This window comes from Nicotiana attenuata, unplaced genomic scaffold (genome assembly GCF_001879085.1).
Source record: "Nicotiana attenuata strain UT unplaced genomic scaffold, NIATTr2, whole genome shotgun sequence".
Lineage (NCBI taxonomy): Eukaryota > Viridiplantae > Streptophyta > Magnoliopsida > Solanales > Solanaceae > Nicotiana > Nicotiana attenuata.
In genome coordinates, this window is record NW_017672621.1 from 147989 (window position 1) to 164355 (window position 16367).

Sequence of the window (16367 nt, forward strand, 5' to 3'; positions counted from 1 at the left end):
TTGTCATTCTTGATGTGATGACCCTAAAGGCCATATCTTGTTTTAGAAGTCAAAACTGTGTTTTGAGGCCTTGAAAACCTCATTTTGTCTCACCTCGATTTGCATGCGCGATCCGGGCGCATTTCTGGAAAGCTTTTAGGTGAAATCTAAGTAAAATAATGGAATTTGGCCTCTAAAATTGATGAAAGTTGACTTGGGTCAACATTCTTGGTAAACAGACCCGGACCCGGACCCGGACCCGTGATCCAACAGTCCAGTAGGGTCCGTAGTAAAATATGGGACTTGGACGTATGCCCGAAATCGAATTCCGAGGTCCCAAGCCCGAGAAAAGATTTTTTTAACAAAATTGTTTGCTGGAAAAAATATAAAGGTTTTTTGAAATGAAATGATGTATGTTCTTGATGGTATCGGGCCCGTATCTTGGTTCCGGAGCCCGATACAAATTTAAAATAATAAATAAGTCGAATCTGTAAAATTTGGTAAGAATCGGAATTGGTTTGGTATAAAATGGACCTATAGTTGAGAAAATAGATATTTAAATGTTCTTGAGTGATTTTATGAATTTGAGGTTTAGTTCATAGTTGTTGATGTTATTTTAATGATTTGATCGAACGAGCAAGTCCGTATGATATTATTAGACTTGCGTGCATAATTGGTTTGGAGCCCTGAGGGCTCGGGTGAGTTTTGGATAGGCCACAGAGTGAAATTGGACTTAGGAAAATTTGTTGCAGGTTGCAGGTCTGGTGCTGGCCTCTGATCTCGCAATTGCGAGATCAGGGATCGTAATTGCGAAGCCTGTCAGCTTGGTAATTGCGAGGGTCTGTTCGCAATTGCGAAAATATGCCCTGCCCAGTTTGCTCGCATTTGTGAGCAATTCTTCGCAAATGCGAAGCCCACAGAAAATCCCAGCAGTCGCAAATGCGACATTTCCTTCGCAATTGCGAAGATGGTAGAGATCCTCACGATTCGCAAATGCGACAAATCCTCCACAAATGCGAAGGTAGCAGACTTTTGAAGGGTTCGGAATTGCGAACCCCTAGTCGCAATTGCGACATCTGCACCTGATAAGTGGGATTTCAGACGGGATTCATCTTCATTTTTACAACTCTTCAATCTTTATGCGATTTTTCAAAGGCACATACTCTTCCAAATCATTAGTAAGTCATTTGTAACTAATTTCTTTCAATCTAATCCATCTTTTTACATGATTTCATTTCAAAATTAAGGGTTTTCATGGGGAAATTGGGTATTTTTGGGTAGAACTTAAGGATTTTCAAATTTTGGGAATTTGGACCTCGATTTGAGGTCCGATTTCAAAAAAACATTATATATTTGAGTTTGTGGGGGAACAGGTGATCGCGTTTTTGTTCGAACTTCGGGTTTTGACCAAGCGGGCCTGGGGTCATTTTTGACTTCTTGGGGAAAACAATGGGAAAGCTATTTTCATGCATTAGAATTGGTTTATTTAGCATTTATTGATATCGCTAAGTAATTTGTGGCTAGATACAAGCGAATTGGAAGTGGAACCGAGAGGTAAAGCGGTAGTAGAAGCTTAATTTGTCCGTGGAATTGAGGTACGTGTTTGGCTTAACCTTAGCTTGAGGGAATAGGAGTGTGGTCTATTTGCTATGTGTTTGTATCGAGTACGACGTATAGGTGTGGTGATGAGTATCTATACGTTGGTGTCAAGCATGCCCGTGAGTCTTGTACTATGATTGTTGTGACTCTATTATGTATCGATCATGCTCAAATTGGTGATTATTAATGTTGAACAAAGCTTGTGAAAGTTTCTTGGTTATTGACTATTGTTGAGTATTGACTCAAATTGAAGTTCCATTTTGTAAAGAGATTGTTGAAACGAGATTGGTTATAGTTGATTCCCTTGCCGGGATATTATTGTTGATATTGTTGATTCCCTTGCCGGGATATTATTATTGATATTGTTGATTCCGTTGCGGAGACATTATTTTATGTTGTTTGGGTGAGGAAGAGTGTAAAGCACGAAGGGTGATGCGGTGCATGTTATTGTGAGAGAGTGTAAAGCACGAAGGGTGATGTCGTGCATGTTATTGATTTGAGAGTTAATGCACGAAGGGTGATGCCGTGCCTATATTGTGAGGAATAATGCATGAAGGGTGATGTCGTGCCATGATTATGTGAGGTAATGCACGAAGGATGATGCCGTGCCAATTTTTTTGATTCATATGGTGAGGACGAGAGTAAAAGCACGAAGGGTGATGTCGTGCATGTGTTACCATTTCATTATTCTTGTTGCTTTATATGTGATGTTCATTGTATTTCCGTTAATGATGCTTTCGTATTGATTTACTTATAGAATTTGATATTTTCCCGCAGCATGTCCCCTTCCCTCTTTATTCTGTTGATTTCTGTTGTTATGTTTCTGCTTGTATACGATTCAACTGCACAGGTATATATGATTGTCGTGTCCTAGCCTCGTTACTACTTTGCCGAGGTTAGGCTCGACACTTACTCAGTACATGGGGTCGGTTGTACTGATACTACACTCTGCAATCTTTCTTGCAATATTCGGTATCGGACCCAGTGAGTAGCTGAGGTAGCTACCTTCAGTTCAGGGAGACTCACGTAGATCTGCTGGCGTCCGCAGAGCCTTAATTCCCCCTTCTTTGTTTAGCTTTTCTACTGTCTCTTTTCATTTCGAGAACATTTGTACTTTTCTTTCCAGACTTTGTGACACCAGATTCGTTGGTAGACATGTATTGGAGTATTTGGATTTAATTTAACTCTTCCGCATTTATCATCTGTTTTAGTTTAGTTTATGTTTATAATTGTTGGGGTTTATTGTTATTGTGTAGAACCATAATAGTTGGCTTGCCTAGCTTTCACGAGTAGGCGCCATCACGACTCCCAAAGGTGGGAAATCCGGGTCGTGACAAGTTGGTATTAGAGCTCTAGGTTGCCTATGTCTCACAATTCACGAACAAGCTAGTTAGAGTCAGAGGGATCAGTACGGAGACGTTTGTGCTTATCCCCAGAGGCTACAGAGTTTAGGAACAACTCCACATCTATTCTTCTCTGTCGTGCAATTTGACTTCTCAATGCTAGTTGGACTTCTACTCTGTTTTCTCGAAGATGGCGAGAACACGTGCTTCTTCATCCGCTGATCAGCAGCCCGAGCCCCCAGTGGCAGCTCCAACGAGGGGCAATGGACGAGGCCGAGGCCGTGCTAGAGGCCGAGGCAGGGGCAAGGCTCAGCCCAGAGCAGCGGCACCAGCAGCGGAGCCTCAGGTAGAGTTCGAGGAGGAGGCTCAGCCCAGACCGTTCCAGCAGGGCCAGCTCAGGTCCCAGAGGAGTTCATTGCTACCCCGGTACTTCAGGATGCTCTAGTTCGTCTAGTAGGCCTTTTGGAGAGTGTCGCCCAGGCACACTTACTTCCTGTAGCACCAGTCGTCTTTCGGGCTGGGGGAGGAGCACAGACTCCCGCTACTCGAACTCAGGAGCTGATGGCTCCTCAGTTTCAGACTCCAACAACTCAGCTAATTGGAGCAATTCAGCCTGGTGTGGTAGCCTAGACCGGTGATGGAGCAGCTATGTCTGCTGATGCCTTGTGGACGTTGGACAGGTTCACCAAGCTATTCACTACTACTTATGGTGGTACATCCTCAGAGGATCCCTAGGACTATTTGGACAGCTGTCATGAGGTTCTTCGGAACATGGGGATAGTAGAGACCAATTGGGTCGACTTTGCTGCTTTTCGTCTGTCAGGTTCCGCCAAGACTTGGTGGAGGGATTACTGTTCGACTAAACTAGCTGGATCACGGGCTTTGACTTGGGATCAGTTCTCTCAGCTCTTTCTGGAGAAGTTTCTACCTATCACTCAGAGGGAGGACTATCGGAGGCAATTTGAGCGTCTCCAGCAGGGCTCTATGACCGTCACTCAATATGAGACCAGATTCATTGCCTTGGCCCGTCATGCTCTTATCATACTTTCCACTGAGAGAGAGAGAGAGAGAGTGAGGAGGTTCATTGAGGGACTCGCTTAGCCTATTCGATTGCAGATGGATAAGGAGACACAGAGCAAGATTTCTTTTCAGGATGCGGCTAATGTGGCCCGGAGGGTTGAGATGGTTCTATCACAGGGGAGTGGTCAGGGTTCTGACAAGAGACCTCGTCATTCAGGAAGATTCAGTGGTGCCTCATCTGGAGGCAGGGATTCTTTTGGTAGGGGCCATCCTCCCAGGCCGTTTCATTCAGCACTCCAGGCTTCTCACGGTGCTCCAGGTGGCCGTGGTTCTCATATGCAGTATTTTGATCAGTTTCCCTACAGTGCACCACCAGCTCCTATTAGTGCACCGCTGCTCCAGAGTTTTCAGGGTGGTTATTCAGGCCGTCGGGGTCAGTATCCTCAGCAGTCGAGGGCTTGTTATACTTGTGGCAATACGAGGCATATTGCTAGATTTTGCCCTCGAGCACCGAGCAGTTCTCAGCATCAGGGTTCCCGTGCCATGGTTCAGGCACCAAGTGTTCCACCACCCCCCCAACCAACTAGAGGTAGGGGTCAAGGTATTAGCGGTGAAGGTTAGGCCGTTAGAGGTGGAAGTCAAGTCATTAGAGGTGGAGGTCAGGCAGCTAGAGGTGGAGGCCAGCCAGCAGGAGGCCATCCTCGAGATATAGTTCAGAGTGGTGGGGCCCAGCCCCGATGTTATGCAGTTATCACAACTACGGTTTCAGTATGTAGTAGAGATGCTTCACCTCTATTTGATTCGGGGTCTACATATTTTTATGTGTCATCTTATTTTGCCCCTTATCTAGTTGTGCCTCATGATCTTTTGAGTGCACCTGTATATGTGTCTACATCGGTGGGTGATTCTATTATTGTAGATCGGGTATATCGCTCGTGTGTGGTTATTATTGGGGGTCTTGAGACCCGTGTAGATCTCTTACTTCTGGATATGGTTGATTTTGACGTCATATTGGGGATGGACTGGTTATCCCCTTATCATGCTGTATTGGACTGTCACGCCAAGACCGTGACCTTAGCATTGCCGGGGTTGCCTCATTTGGAGTGGAGAGGGACTCCTGGTCATTCTACCAGCAGGGTTATCTCATATATGAAGGCTCGGCATATGGTTGATAAGGGGTGTTTGGCTTATTTGGCGTATGTTCGCGATTCTACCGCCGAGGTTCCTTCTATGGATTCTGTGCCTGTTGTTCGTGAGTTCCCAGAGGTATTTCCTTCAGACCTGCCGGGGATGCCACCCGAGAGAGATATCGACTTTTGCATTAATTTTGCTCCGGGCACTCAGCCCATTTCTATTTCGCATATCGTATGGCCTTGCCAGAGTTGAAGGAGCAGTTGCAGGACCTGCTTAAAAGGGCTTCATTAGACCTACTATCTCGCCCTGGGGTACGCCGGTATTGTTTGTTAAGAAGAAGGATAGATCGATGAGGATGTGTATTGATTATCGACAGTTGAACAAGGTCACCATCAAGAACAAGTATCCATTGCCGAGGAATGATGATTTGTTTGACCAGCTTCAGGGTGCCAAAGTGTTTTCGAAGATTGATTTGAGATATGGCTGCCATCAGTTGAGGATTAGGGCATCCGATGTCCCTAAGACAGCTTTTCGCACTCGGTATGGGCATTATGAGTTTTTAGTGATGTCGTTTGGGTTGACAAATGCCCCAGCAAGATTCATGGATCTGATGAACCGAGTGTTTAGGCCTTATTTTGATTCCTTCGTGATTGTCTTCATTGATGATATTTTGATCTATTTTCGCAGCCGGGAGGAGCACGAGCAGCATCTTCGAGTCATTCTTCAGACTCTGAGTTATAGTCAATTGTATGCTAAGTTTTCGAAGTGTGAGTTTTGGTTGAGTTCGATTGCATTCTTGGGTCATGTTGTATCAGCAGAGGGTATTCAGGTGGATCCGAAGAAGATAGAGGCAATCAAGAACTGGCCTCGACCCACATCAGCTATAGATATCTTGAGTTTCTTGGGTTTGGCAGGTTATTACCGTCGGTTTGTGGAGGGGTTTTCATCTATAGCAGCCCCGATGACCAGGTTGACCCAGAAGGGTGCCCAGTTCAGGTGGTCGGACGAGTGTGAGGTGAGCTTCCAGAAGCTCAAGATAGCTTTGACTACGGCGCCGGCGTTGGTATTGCTTATGGGTTCAGGGCCTTATACAATGTATTGTGACGTATCTCGTATTGGCTTGGTACGGTGTTGATGCAGAATGGCAAGGTTATAGCATATGCTTCGCGGCAATTGAAGATTCACGAGAAGAATTATCCAGTTCATGATTTAGAGCTAACAACCATTGTCCACGCGCTGAAGATTTGGAGGTATTACTTACATGGCGTGTCATGTGAAGTGTTCACGGATCATAAGAGTTTGCAGTATTTTGTTCAAGCAGAAGGAGTTCAATTTGAGGCAAAGGAGGTAGTTGGAGCTTTTGAAAGACTATGATATCACCATCTTGTATCATCCGGGGAAGGCAAATGTAGTGGCCGGTGCTTTGAGTAGGAAGTCGTCCAGTATGGGCAGTCTTGCGTATATTCCGGTCGGTGAGAGACCGCTTGCTTTGGATGTTCAGGCTTTAGCCAATTAGTTCGTGAGGTTGGATGTTTCTAAGCCCAGCCGTGTGCTAGCTTGCACCGTCGCTTGTTCTTCATTTTTTGAGCGTATCCGAGATCGGCAGTATGATAATCCTCATTTGCTTGTCCTTAGGGACACGTTGCGGCATGGGGGTTCCAAGCAGGTTACAGTGGGAGATGATGGAGTTTTGAGGATGCAGGGTCGTATTTGTGTGCCTAAAGTGGATGGACTTCGTGAGTTGATTCTAGAGGAGGCCCATACTTCTCGGTATTCTATTCATCCGGGCACCGCTAAGACGTATCAGGACTTGCGGCAGCATTATTGGTGGAGGAGGTTGAAGAAGGATATTGTTTCATATGCAGCTCAGTGTTTGAATTGTCAGCAGGTAAAGTACAAGCATCAGAGACCTGGTGGTTTGTTTCAGAAGATTGAGATTCCTGAGTGGAAGTGGGAGCGTATCACTATGGACTTCATTATTGGACTCCCACAGACTCAGAGGAAGTTCGACGCGATATGGGTTATTGCTGATAGTCTGACCAAGTCAGCGTATTTCATTCCTGTGGAAGTCTCCTATTCTTCAGAGAGGTTAGCTAAGACCTATATCCGGGAGATTGTACGTCTTCATGGTGTGCCCGTGTCTATTATTTTTGACCGAGGTACGCAGTTTACCTCGCATTTCTGGAGGGCAGTTCAGCATGAGTTGGGTACTCGGGTCGAGTTGAGCACAACATTTCATCCTCAGACGAACGAACAGTCCGAGCGTACTATTCAGATTTTGGAGGATATGCTCCGAGCATATTTTATTAACTTTGGAGGTTCGTGGATTAGTTCTTTCCGTTAGCGGAGTTTGCCTACAGCAATATCAGTCGAGCATCCAGATGGCCCCATATGAGGCATTATATGGTAGACGGTGTCGATCGCCAGTTGGGTGGTTTGAGTGGGGGGAGGCTCGGTTATTGGGTACGGATTAGGTACAGGATGCCTTGGACAAGGTTAAGATCATTCGGGATAGGCTTCATACAGCTCAGTCCAAGCAAAAGAGTTATGCCGACCACAAGGTTCGTGATGTGGCATTCATGGTCGGAGAGCTAGTGTTGCTTCGGGTGTCGCCCATGAAGGGCGTGATGCAATTTGGGAAGAAGGGTAAGCTAAGCCCTAGGTTCATCGGTCCTTTTGAGACTCTCGATCGAGTGGGAGAGGTGGCTTACAGACTTGCGTTGCCGACGAGTTTATCAGTTGTGCACCTAGTGTTTTATGTGTCCATGCTTTGGAAGTATCACGGCGATCCATCCCACGTGTTAGACTTCAGCACTGTCCAGTTGGACAAGGACTTGACCTACGAGGAGGAGCCGGTGGCTATTCTAGACCGGCAGGTTCGTCAGTTGAAATCGAAGAATTTCCCTTCAGATCGTGTGCAGTGGAGAGGTCAACCTGTAAAGGCAGCGACCTGGGAGTCTGAGTCCAATATGCGGAGCCGTTACCCTCATCTTTTCACCGACTCAGGTACTTTTCTATGTCCGTTCGAGGACAAACGGTTGTTTTAGAGGTGGAGAATGTGATGACCTTAAAGGTCATCTCTTGTTTTAGAAGTCAAAACTGTGTTCCAAGGCCTTGAAAACCTTATTTTGTCTCACCTCGATTTGCGTGTGCGGTCCAAGCGTATTTCTGGAAAGCTTTTAGGTGAAATCTAAGTAAAATAATGGAATTTGGCCTTTAAAATTGATTAAAGTTGACTTTGGTCAACATTCATGGTAAAGGGACACGGACCCGTGATCCGACGGTGCCGTAGGGTCCGTACTAAAATATGGGACTTGGGCGTATGCCCGGAATCGAATTCCGAGGTACCAAGCCCGAGAAAAGAACTTTTTAAGAAAATTGTTTGCTGGAAAATATAAAGGCTTTTTGAAATGAAATGATGCATGTTCTTGATGGTATCGGGATCGTATCTTGGTTCCGGAGCCCCATACAAATTTATAATAATAAATAAGTCGAATCTGTGAAATTTGGTAAGACTCGGAATTGGTTTGGAATAAAGCGGACCTATGGTTGAGAAAATAGAAATTTCAATGTTCTTGAGTGATTTCATGAATTTGAGGTTTAATTCATAGTTCTTGATGTTATTTTGATGATTTGATCGCACGAGCAAGTCCGTATGATATTATTAGACTTGCGTGCATGATTGGTTTGGAGCCCCGAGGGCTCGGGTGAGTTTTGGATAGGCCGCGGAGTAAAATTGGACTTAGGAAAATTTGTTGCAGGTTGCAGGTCCGGTGCTGGCCTCTGATCTCGCAATTGCGAGATCAGGGATCGCAATTGCGAAAGGCTGTCAGCTTGGTAATTGCGAGGGGCTGTTCGTAATTGCGAAAATATTCCCTGGCCAGTTTGCTCGCATTTACGAGCAATTCTTCGCAAATGCGAAGCCCGCAGAAAATCCCAGTAGTCGCAAATGCGACAATTCCTTCGCAATTGCGAAGATGGCAGAGATCCTCAGGAGTCGCAAATGCAAACAAATCCTTCGGTATCAAACTTTTGAAGGGTTCGCATTTGCGAACCGCTGGTCGCAATTGCGACATCTGCACCTGATAAGTGGGATTTTAGACGGGATTCATCTTCATTTTTACAACTAATCAAACCCTAAAACATCTTTGTGCGATTTTTCAAAGGCACATACTCTTCCAAATCATTAGTAAGTCATTTCTAACTCATTTTTTTCAATGTAATCCATCTGTTTACATGATTTCATTTCAAAATCAAGGGTTTTCATGGGGAAATTGGGTATTTTTTTGGTAGAACTTAGGAGTTTCAAATTTCGGGGATTTGGACCTCGATTTGAGGTCCGATTTTAAAATAAATTATATATTTGAGTTCATGGGGGAATGGGTGATCGGGTTTTGGTTCGAACTTCAGGTTTTGACCAAGCGGGCCTAGGGTCGTTTTTGACTTCTTGGGAAAAACAATGGGAAACCTATTTTCATGCATTAGAATTGGGCTATTTAGAATTTATTGACATCGTTAAGTAATTTGTGGCTAGATACAAGCGAATTGGAAGTGGAACCGAGAGGTAAAGCAGTAGTAGAGGCTTAATTTGTCCGTGGAATTGAGGTACGTGTTTGGCTTAACCTTAGCTTGAGGGAATAGGAGTGTGGTCTATTTGCTATGTGTTTGTATCGAGTACGACGTATAGGTGTGGTGATGAGTATCTATACGTTGGTGTCAAGCATGCCCGTGAGTCTTGTACTATGATTGTTGTGACTCTATTATGTATCGATCATGCTCAAATTGGTGATTATTAATGTTGAACAAAGCTTGTGAAAGTTTCTTGGTTATTGACTATTGTTGAGTATTGACTCGAATTGAAGTTCCATTTTGTAAAGAGATTGTTGAAACGAGATTGGTTATAGTTGATTCCCTTGCCGAGATATTATTGTTGATATTGTTGATTCCCTTGCCGGGATATTGTTGATATTGTTGATTACCTTGCCGGGACATATTGTTTTCTGTTGTTTGGGTGAGAAAGAGTGTAAAACACGAAGGGTGATGTCGTGCATGTTATTGTGAGAGAGTGCAAAGAACGAAGGGTGATGTCGTGTATGCTATTGATTTGAGAGTTAATGCACGAAGGGTGATGTCGTGCCTATATTGTGAGGAATAATGCACGAAGGGTTATTCCGTGCCATGATTATGTGAGGTAATGCACGAAGGGTGATGCCGTGCCGATTTTGTTTACTCATATGGTGAGGATGAGAGTAAAAGCACGAAGGATGATGCCGTGCATGTGTTACCGTTTCATTATTCTTGTTGCTTTCTATGTGATGTTCATTGTATTTCCTTTAATGATGCTTCCGTATTGATTTACTGTTAGAATCTGATATTTCCCCGCAGCATGTCCCCTTCCCTCTTTATTCTGTTGATTTCTGTTGTTACGTTTCTGCTTGTATACGATTCAACTGCATATGTATATATGATTGTTGTGTCCAAGCCTCGTCACTACTTCGCCGAGGTTAGGCTCGACACTTACTCAGTACACGGCGTTGGTTGTACTGATACTACACTCTGCACTCTTTTGTGCAGATTTCGGTACCGGACCCAGTGAGTAGCTGAGGATGCTGCCTTCAGTTCAGGGAGACTCAGGTAGATCTGCCGGCATCCGTAGAGACTAAAGTCCCCCTTCCCTGTTTAGCTTTTCTGTTGTCTCTTTTCATTCAGAATAGTTGTACTTATCTTTCCAGACTTGTATTTGTAGTAAAAATCTTAGTTGTTCGTGAATTTGTGACCCCAGATTCGTGGGTAGACATGTATTGGAGTATTTGGATTTAATTTAACTCTTCCGCATTTATCATCTGTTTTACTTTAGTTTATGTTTATAATTTTTGGGGTTGATTATTATTGTGTAGAACCGTAATAGTTGGCTTGCCTAGCTTTCACGAGTAGGCGCCATCATGACTCCCGAAAGTGGAAAATCTGGGTCGTCACAGCTAAACCCATCGACTAGCTGTACGAAAGGTTGAAGGCTGCTGGTTATGTCACCCCTATTCCCCATGTGGCAATGGAGAATTCATCTCAATGGGTCAACCCGAATAAAACCTGTGCATATCATTCCGGTATGAAAGGGCACACTATTGACGAGTGCTGGACATTGAAAGATAAGATCCAGACATTGATTCATAATAAGGTCATACAGGCGAAGGAAGCTGCACCCAACGTCCGCAACAACCCTCTTCCAGATCATAGGGGCGAAGGGATCAATGTGATAGAAACTGATGAGGAGTGGGATCACAAGGTATCAATTGGACTTATCAAAGAGGGTGACGATCCTAAGAAGCCTGCAATCACGCTCAATCCTATTGTGGTCAAGGTACAGCCGCCAGTTGAGGTTGAGGTAACCGCATCGGTTCCATTCGAGGTAGAAGTAACACCACCTGCAGCCATATTTGTTCCATTTGAGGTAGAAGTGGCCACACCTTTCACATTGACAATAGCAACCACGCCTCCTTTCAAGTCCAACGCCATACCTTGGGATTACGTTGCCGAAGCTAGGCGAAAGGGAAAAGCAAAGATGGAAGAATCTGATGACGCACAGGGAATGACCAGAACTGGAAGGATCTATACACCCAAAAATTTGGGTGGATCAAGCAAGGAGGCTGCTACCAAGCAACCCGTCATTGAAACTGGACCGGACGATCTCTGGAGGAAAGTACAGGCGAGAGAATACTCTGTCGTTGATCAGTTAAAACAAGACTCCCGCCCAGATATCCATACAGTCACTATTGCAAAATTCTGAGGCACATAGAAGTGCTCTGATAAAGGAGTTGAATGAAGCTTATGTGCCCAACAATATCACCAGTTGAGAGATGGCCAACATGGTAGGGCATGTACTGGAGAGTCACAAGATCACCTTCCACGAGGATAAACTACCGCCTGAAGGGTTAAGTCACAACAGGGCACTGCATATCACAGTACAGTTTGAAGACAAATTCATTGCCAGAGTCTTAATAGAAGGGGGTTAAAGCCTCAACATTTGTCCATTGACTACTCTAAAAAGGTTGGGCAAAGATTTCCATGAGACACGAGCGGGGAGTATGAACGTGAAGGCATTTGATGGGTCTCAGAGGGCCACAATTGGGGAGATTAACCTTTGCCTCCAGATGGGCCCGACTTGGTTCGATGTTGAGTTCCAGTTATTAGACATATCAGCTACATACAATCTTCTATTAACACCAGGTCGTGAAGTTCGAATGGAACCATAAGGAGGTAATCATTCACGGAGATGGAAGTAACCCCATTTACACCAGTCAAACTATCCCGGTAATCGAGAATAGAAGAAGGACACCATATTGAACATTTCAGCGCAATTGAGAAGGACAAGTGGTGGAGTAACAAAAATAGAAAGCATATTGGCATGGTCTGGGTATGAACCCGGCAAAGGGCTTGGGAAGAAACTCCAGGGCATTACCAAACTGATACAGTTGAAACGTCACGGCACAACTTTCGGGCTGGAATATCCATACACCTAGCAAGAATATAATGATCGGTCGCCACCATGGCATGGTCCTTATTACACTCTCGAGCAGCTAGTGCCACATCTGAGTTAGACTTTTCATCAGGCCGATACAATATGGGGATTTGCAGAGGAAGAAGGCCTCACCATTCAGACTGTGGAGAAGGGAGTTATTCTCAAGAACTAGACTGCCACAGCATCCTGGGCCCGTCGAGTTCCTGGGTAGCTTGGCAATTAACCTGATTTGTTTTAATAGCCATGCTAGGCATTTAAGATATTTTCAGTAGTTTTTGTTTTAAAGACGCATTTTATTTCGAAATAATTGCTCGAGTCATTGAGCTGTACCTATTTTCGATATTTTCAAAATTAATTAATGCATTGCTATTTAGTATTCATTATTATCTTTCACATTTTTTCTTCTACACCGTTATTATTACTTTTCCCGATGAACCGATGACTGTGACATGTAATGAGACAACGCAATATAAGGATAGTGACTCGGAAGAACAAGATGAAATACCCAAGGAAGTTTTCAGAGAAGTTGAGAACTTTGAGACCAAACCTAAGTCCAACCTGGACGAAACCGAAGCAATCAATTTGGGAGATTCCAAAACCGTCAAAGAGACTCGCATAAGCATTTACTTATCATCATCAGAAGAGGAAGAATATACTCGCTTCCTGAAAGAATATGAGGATATTTTTGCATGGTCATATGACGACATGACTGGTCTGAGCACATCCATAGTGGCTCACAAGTTTCCCACCAACCCGATGTGTCCGCTGGTAAAACAGAAACTCAGAAAATTCAAACCAGATATGAGTCTCAAAATCAAAGAGGAGGTCACTAAGCAGATCAAGGCCAAAGTCCTCTAGTTGAATATCCAACTTGGTTAGCCAACATAGTACCGGTTCTGAAGAAAGATGGGAAAGTCAGGGTGTGTGTTGACTATCGGGATTTCAACAGAGCAAGTCCTAAGGACGATTTCCACTGCCAAATATACACATACTGATCGACAATTGCGCCAAGCATGAACTCTAATCCATTGTAGATTTCTTTGCGGGTTATCACCAGATCTGGATGGACGAAGAAAACGCAAAGAAAAGAGCCTTTATTATACCGTGGGGAGTGTACTTTTACAAAATGATGCCATTCGGTCTAAAGAACGCTGGGCTACCTACATGAGAGCCATGACGACCATCCTTTCATGATATGATANGGCATGGTCTGGGTATGAACCCGGCAAAGGGCTTTGGAAGAAACTCCAGGGCATTACCAAACTGATACAGTTGAAACGTCACGGCACAACTTTCGGGCTGGGATATCCATACACCTGGCAAGAACATAATGATTGATCGCCACCATGGCGTGGTCCTTATTACCCTCTTGAGCAGCCAGTGCCACATCTGAGTCAGACTTTTCACCAAGCCGATACAATATGGGGATCTGTAGAGGAAGAAGTTGTGGCTGGGCTAAGGAACCTGTTTTTAGAAGGTGAGGATATGGATTGCAGTGCGATAGTTGAGGAGGAGGAGGAGGAGAAAGAAGAAGGCCTCACCATTCAGAGTGTGAAGAAGGGAGCTGTTCTCAAGAATTGGACTGTCACACCATCCCGGGCCCGCCGAGTTCCTGGGTAGCTTGGCAATGAGCCTGATTTGTTTTTATAGCCATGCTAGGCATTTAAGATATTTTCAGTGATTTTTGTTTTAAAGATGCATTCTATTTTGAAATAATTGCTCGAGTCATCGAGTCGCACCTGTTTTGGGTATTTTCTAATTTTATTAATGCATTGCTATTTAGTATTCATTATCATCTTTCACATTTTTCTTATACAGTGTTATTATTACTTTTTCTGATGAACCAATGACTGTGACATGTAATGTGACAACGCGATATAAGGATGGTGACTCAGAAGAAAAGGATGAAATACCTGAGGAAATTGTCAGAGAAGTTGAGAACTTTGAGAACAAACCTAAGTCCAACCAGGACGAAACCGAAACAATCAATTTGGGAGATTCCGAAGCCGTCAAAGAGACTCGCATAAGCATTCACCTATCACCACTAGAAAGGAGGAATATACTCGTTTCCTAAAAGAATATGAGGATATTTTTGCATGGTCATATGATGACATGACCGGTCTGTGCACATCCATAGTGGCTCACAAGTTGCCTACCAATCCAATGTGTACGCCAGCGAAGCAGAAACTCAAAAAGTTCAAACCAGACATGAGTCTGAAAATCAAGGAGGAAGTCACTATGCAGATCAAAGCCAAAGTCCTCAGGGTAGTTGAGTACACAACCTGGTTAGCCAACATTGTACCGGTTCCGAAGAAAGATGGGAAAGTCAGGGTGTGTGTTGACTATCTGGATTTAAATAGGGTAGGTCCCAAGGACGATTTCCCACTGCCAAATATACACATCCTGATCGACAATTGCGCCAAACATGAACTCCAATCCTTTGTAGATTGCTTCGCGGGTCATCACCAGATCTGGATGGATGAAGAAGACGCAGAGAAAACAGCGTTCATTACACCGTGGAGAGTGTACTGCTAATAAATGATGCCATTTGGTCTAAAGAATGCTGGGATTCCTACATGAGAGCCACGACAACCATCTTTCATGATATGATACACATAGAAATAGAGGTGTACGTTGACGACGTCATCATCAAATCCAAAAGGGCCGCAGATCACATAGAAAATTTAAGAAAGTTTTTTGACAGGCTAAGGAGGTACAATCTAAAACTTAACCCCGTAAAATGTGCATTTAGGGTTCCTGCAGGAAAGCTGCTGGGATTCATCGTCAGCTGCCGAGGAGTCGAGTTTGACCCGTCCAAAGTTAAGGCTATCCAAGAGTTACCACCACCAAAGAGCAAAAAGGACGCGATGAGCTTCCTAGGATGTCTCAACTACATCAGCCGCTTCATAGCACAGTCCACAGTAATATGTGAACCTATCTTCAAAATGTTGCGGAAGGATGCTGAAACCAGTTGGACCAAGGATTGTCAGAAGGCTTTTGACAAAATCAAGGAATACCTGTCTACACCGCCAGTCCTAGTCCTGCCAGAACCTGGGAGACCTTTGCTACTCTATATATCCGTATTACATGGAGCTTTCGGATATGTTTTGGAACAACATGATGAGACAGGAAGAAAGGAGCAATCCATATACTACTTCTGTAAGAAGTTCACACCTTTTAAAGCACGATAATCTCTGTTGGAACGCACTTGCTGTGCTTTGACCTGGACAGCTCAGAAATTGAGGCATTACTTCTGTGCCTATACCACGTACCTCATATCCAGGATGGACCCTCTGAAGTACATCTTTCAGAAGCTCATGCCAACCGGGAAGTTAGCTAAGTGGCAGATATTGTTAAGTGAGTTCGATATCATCTATGTAACTCAGAAGGCGGTCAAAGGACAAGCATTGGCAGGCCATCTTGCTGAAAATCCTGTGGGAGGAGAATACGAACCATTAAAAATGTATTTTCCTGATGAAGAAGTATCATTCCTAGGAGAGGACATTGCTGAAGCCTACGACGATTGGACAATGTTCTTCGATGGGGCCGCAAACTTCAAAAGAGTAGGTATTGGAGCAGTTTTGGTATCAGAATAGGTCAACATTACCCGGTATCCTCAAAGCATAGGAATCCGTGCACCAACAATATGGCAGAATACGAGGCTTGCATTATGGGACTCAATCTGGCCATCGATATATATATACAGGAGTTACTAGTAATTGGTGATTCGGATCTTCTGGTACATCAGGTTCAAGGAGAATGGGCTATGAAGAACA